This window comes from Nicotiana tabacum, chromosome 15 (assembly GCF_000715075.1).
Source record: "Nicotiana tabacum cultivar K326 chromosome 15, ASM71507v2, whole genome shotgun sequence".
NCBI lineage: Eukaryota > Viridiplantae > Streptophyta > Magnoliopsida > Solanales > Solanaceae > Nicotiana > Nicotiana tabacum.
Window position 1 is genome coordinate 112,526,382 of NC_134094.1, and position 5,573 is coordinate 112,531,954.

Here is a 5,573-nt window from a genome sequence, read left to right on the forward strand (position 1 = left end):
AAAAATCTATTTATGTACATTTCGAACAGATGATGTATTTATTTTATACCAACTTGTAAATTCTAATCTTAGAAACTCATGATTTGTATTAGAGTCAGTTAAATATTAATTGAATCAGATTATTGTTATTTGGGTTACCTAGCGGGTGAGGTTAGGTGCCATCACGACAAGATGGATTTTGGGCCGTGACAAAGTTCGTATCAGAACCCTAGGTTCATAATGTCTATAAGTCATGAGCAAGTGTCTACTAGAGTCTTGTGGATCGGTATGATGATGTCTATACTTATCTTCGAGAGGCTACAGGGGATTTAGGATAATTTCCCATATTTTGTTCCTTATCGTACGGAATTTATTTAGCTTAAAGCATAACTCCTTCAATTCCTTCCACGCATTCGTGTGCGCATGTGAGTGCTCGGAATCAGCTGTGCATCGCCTACTTATGATTTCAGGGATGACGTGCGAGATGTGTATTCTGTGTTTTGGTGATAGGTTAGTCTGGAGGACTTGTGGCCAAGTTTAGACCGCAGCTTAGACTCAGTAGTTTCGGTTGTGAGAACTTATATATTTGGACCCATATGTCCGGTAATGTCCCCATGAGTGGAATTTTTGGCTCGATGAGCGATTGAATGGTTATATGATAAGTATGATGTGACTACAAGATGTGTTCAGATGGGTTGAATATGACGAATAATGTTTACTTGTGGCTCTATAGTTTTCTATTTGGTACTTGATTTCTGTCTTGATTTGACGTATAGTCTCGAGTTGTGAGTGTATTGAAGGATCTTTCACAATGTTAAATTATGGGACAAATTAAATTCTCATGTCTTGTCAATGTATTTAGACTCAAGAAGGTTAAGTGATTACGTAGTAGTTGTGGCTATAAAAGGGTATAGAAAGATACCAGTTTGAGGCCAAGCAGGCAGGTTATCACCTGCAGGGTAATTTATGGATGTGTGATCCTTATAATGTTGAGTGGAGAGTTTCTTTTCTACTAGTGGAGTGTATGTGTTGAGATTTGAATTTGAATCTGGATGATAAAGTTGACTTGAGTGTCAAGAGAATAAATGCGATCTTAGAGGATGATTAAGGTATTTTATGGTTATTGTTGCCTGAGCTTGAGAAGAATTTTTGTTAAACTGACTGCAGTATTATGGCAGTAAAAGAGTATGAGTATTGTTATATATCAAGTGTTTTAATCCATGGCTTTGAGACAAGTGAGGGAGCCTTCTATTGACAATTCAATTTCATCGTTATATGTTAAATTTTAGTTTTGGTATGAGACATACTTGTGGGTTAGTCATGACTTACAGAGGTTGAGATCGAGTAAGGAAATGTTTTGAATACGGGTTACACTGCACTTTATGAAAACATGAAAATCATGGAACGATTAAGTTATTATTTTTAAGAATGTAGTGCGCACGAAGTATGAATTTAATTGATGGTGTTAAGGTAGGATTACTTCTTTGGGTGTTGTTGTGATAATGATGCATGTGTCTTTCGGCCTGTTTGGGCGGTATAATTTGGATTTTAACAAAGTGGGTGACTCTCGAGAAAGTTCCAATGTGTACGAGATTTATGTATAGCAATTGAGAATTTCCCCGGACTTGTGTATTGATAAAATCTGAGTTTTGCATTTGGTGGTGCATGGACTTGCGGTAATTATGTATGACTATTGATTCTACATTCTAATATAAGAAAGGTAAAAGAGCAATTTTAAATTCACTTAAGATACTTTCAAAGTGGTCGTTTCGGTTGTGGTACTTATGGGGTGCTTAAGAAGAATAAAATGGCTTATGGGCCTTAGGGCATTGTCGTTTTATGTTAGGAGGTCTTATAGTGAGCTTTGGGTAGGGATCGTAGTGTTCTGACAAGGAGAAGTGTCAACTTGAGGGTAATGTAGAAGAAACTCGGAGAAAGTAGGACGACTGGATAGTAGGCTGGACCAATATGATAATGGTATGATCGGTTCATTAGGTACCTATGATGTGGTGAGACTTTACAGATATTGTTTGGCAATAATCTTGGGTTTGGCGACTTGCGTGATTTGGTTGAGTTAGAGAGACTCAGTTCTGATGGCCTGGTTATGTGAAAATGGGTTTCGAAGAGTTCTCGATGATTTCCATCATGGTTCGAGGTGGATATTTTCTACTGGCGTGAGGAACATTTGCGTATTGGGATTTTCTCCTGGATGAGATCAAATGGAAGGTTCCTAGTTAATTAAGTATGTAGTTTACTAGTGATCAGAGTTGATTATGAGATTCTCGTACCTTTTCATATGATGGGATGATAGATGAGGTGTCTTGTGTAGGATTGAGATTTGCATGTGCAAGGTCACGGTTCAGTTTTGAAGGGAAGGTCATGAATTCTTAGACAACATGGACTATTTCAGATGTCTAGATGAATGCTATTACTACTTGGTATTGCCTGAGAAGGGTGTGTATTTCAGAAGGTGCATTTTGTTTTGACTTACGGATGCTTCGTTGGTATTGCGATGCTCGCCTGGTTGATCGATTGCTGATATTCAGATTTTGCTATGCGGCACAAAAGAAATTTAGAAGAAGTATTTCTTGTGGGATGATCATTTATGAGAGATGTGTTTGACATTCGGTCGGTGGAGTTGGGATTAGATATGGTGATTCGTGTGTTCTATGGATTTGGAGACTGGGAGTTCTTAGGAGCAGATTGTTTTGTGGTTATGGACTTTAAAGTTGTGGCCAAAGCTAGCCAGATGATAGTATGTGTTATGATTCAGTCATTGTTGACTTTCGAAGGGTTATTTATATATTTGTGGGTCACCAGAGTTGATTTGGGGTCCATTGGTAGTCCCAATGAGGATGTGTATTCTATACCGGGTCAGATTTGTTGACTCCGAACTACTATTATTGAGGGATGTGCCATTCGGTTAGAATTGATTTTATTCGTATCTGATATGTTCTATGTGTTACACTTCCATGCTACGAGGGGTTGTGATTCGTTAGTTATATGCACACATGATGTGGTTCTGTTTGGGCCTTATAGCAAAATTCGAGCTAGATGGTGATTGAGGTGTGGAATGGTTGATTGTGCCTTGGTTATGGTCTTTCCGGGCTGTGGTATGGTTGATTGCGCCTTGGTTATGGTCTTTCCGGGCTGTGGTATATTGTGTTATTGGCTTCTCCATGGTTATGGTCATGCACGTCGTGTACTTGATGTCACATTGCGTGTAGTTGTTGATTTTAAGCATTGTGGCTTGAGGTATTTCATATGGACCGGTGTTTGGATGGTCACACATTGCAGAGGGGCTATGTTGGGATATGATACTTTGTGTTAGATTCATGTGTTTGGTCCTACTATGTGTGATGAGTTCATAGCATTGCGTTGTGGTAGTACTTGTTGAGCTTGCAGGACGGTTCTCTCATTTGAGTCATTTTCCCCGATTGAGTACATTTGAATTGTGGCTTATTGGTGTACAGATTGCACGATTGTGACTTTAGCTTGTATTGGTGTGGCATGTCAATAGAACAGTTGTTTTTGATGAGATAAGTTCATTGGACCTAGAATGGATACTATCAGATTTGATTACGGTATGTTTGGAACAAAAAAATCGGAAGTCGGCTTAGGACTTGGCTTTAGTTCTTGTCAGACGAGAGAGAACTTCATGACTAGTTGATCTGATGAGTGGTTAAGAGTTTCTACATGTTTTTTTGATCATCGGTAGTGTACAAAGGTTCAAAACAAGATTTTAGTTAATATGAGGTTTATTTCCGATTTCGAGTTGGTTATCGAGCAGCTATTGCGTCTGGAAGTTATTGCTATAGTATTTTAGTTATGTGGTATATCATGTTATTGTGTCTCGGGTTATGGTTATGGCTTTGTGCAACTTGTTCAGACTTAGACAGTGTGTAGATGCGAGATTCGGGTCTTGTAGGAAATTTCGGATGTTGGAAATTGAATTCTGGGGTTTACGGGCTAAGGTTGAAGTAATGATCTTTAGTATGTTGTGTTGTCGGACTTATATGGAATAGGATGATGTGCGATCACCCCCTGGTATGTGCATGGTAAGGTTACATGGTGATCTGACGGCTTAAGAATAACTCTGGGCACGTTCGAGGATGAACGTATGTTTAAGTGGAGGAGGATGTAACGATCCGACCAGTCGTTTTGAGCATTTTCACTTCTCTCGATAGTTTGAGGGCATGAGTAGCTCCGTATGATGTATTATGACTTGTGTGAATCACCGGTTTTTATTTTCAGGTTATTCGGAATTGATTTGGAAGAACGATTCTCAACTAGGAAGCTTTAAGTTAGAAGAGTTAACCAAGTTTGAATTTTGTGAATTTGACCTCGGAACAGAGTTTTGATGAGTCCAATAGGTTCGTATGGTGATTTTGGACATAGGAGCGTATTCGGAAAAATATTTGGAAGTTCGTAGTTAAATTATGTTTGAAATGACTAAAATAGAAATTTACGTTTGGAAGTTTGACCGAGAAGTTGACTTTTTGATATCGGGGTCGGAATCCAGTTCTAAAAATTTTTATAGGTCCGTTATGTCATTTATGACTGGTGTGCAAAATTTGCGGCCAATCGGACTTGATTTGATAGATTTCTGCATCGAATGTAGAATTTGGAATTTCTTAGTTTTGTTAAGCTTGAATTGGGGTATGATTCACGGTTTTAGCATTGTTTGATGTAATTTGAGGTTTCGACCAAGTTCGTATCGTGTTTTAAGACTTGTTGGTATGATTGAATGGGGTCCGAGGGGCTCGGGTGTGGTTTGTATCACTGGTTGAGAAACTAGATAAGTTAAGGATTTGGAGTTTGACCATGGTCAAGATGACCTCTTTTCGGTATTTTGAGTGCTCGAGCAGGTTCGTAGCGTGTTTTATGATTGAAACGGATATATGGTTTGTGTGCGGAAGGTTCCGAATGAGTTTTGGATTATTCAAAAGCCTAACTTGACTGAAATTTTACAAGGAATTCATCGGAGGCTTCAGAAGAGAGTTTCAGGATTTCTTGGCACACGAAACAAGGCAAAACAACTGGGCAAAAAAAAAAGTAATATCGAGGGTTTTTTTATTTTCCATTTTTGATGAATTGGAGCTCGGGAAGAAGCGATGTTTGGGAGATTTTCTAGGAAAATATCGGGGTAAGTGTTCTTAACTCAATATTGGTCAAATTACCTGAATCCATGGTTGTTTTTAACATTTAATTGGTGAATTAAGTTGGAAAATTTAGAAAACCCTCTTATTTTAATTTGAGGATTTCGAGTTGATTTCGGAATTTGGTAAAATTGATATGGTTGGACTCGTAGTTGAAAGGGCTTTCATATTTTGTAACTTTTATCGGGTTCCGAGATGTGGGCCCAACAGGCAATTTTGAGTGTAATTTTGGATTTTTGGGAAAATTAGTATTTTGATATGGAAAAAATTCCTATAATTTGTGTTGACTGAATCGAATTAGTTGTGACTAGATTCGAGCTGTTTGGAAGTCGATACGCCCATAATGGAATTTCTGGAGCATTGTTTAGCTTGCTTGACATTGGATTCAGCTTGTTCGAGGTAAGTAATATCTCTAATCTTGGAGTTGAGGGTATG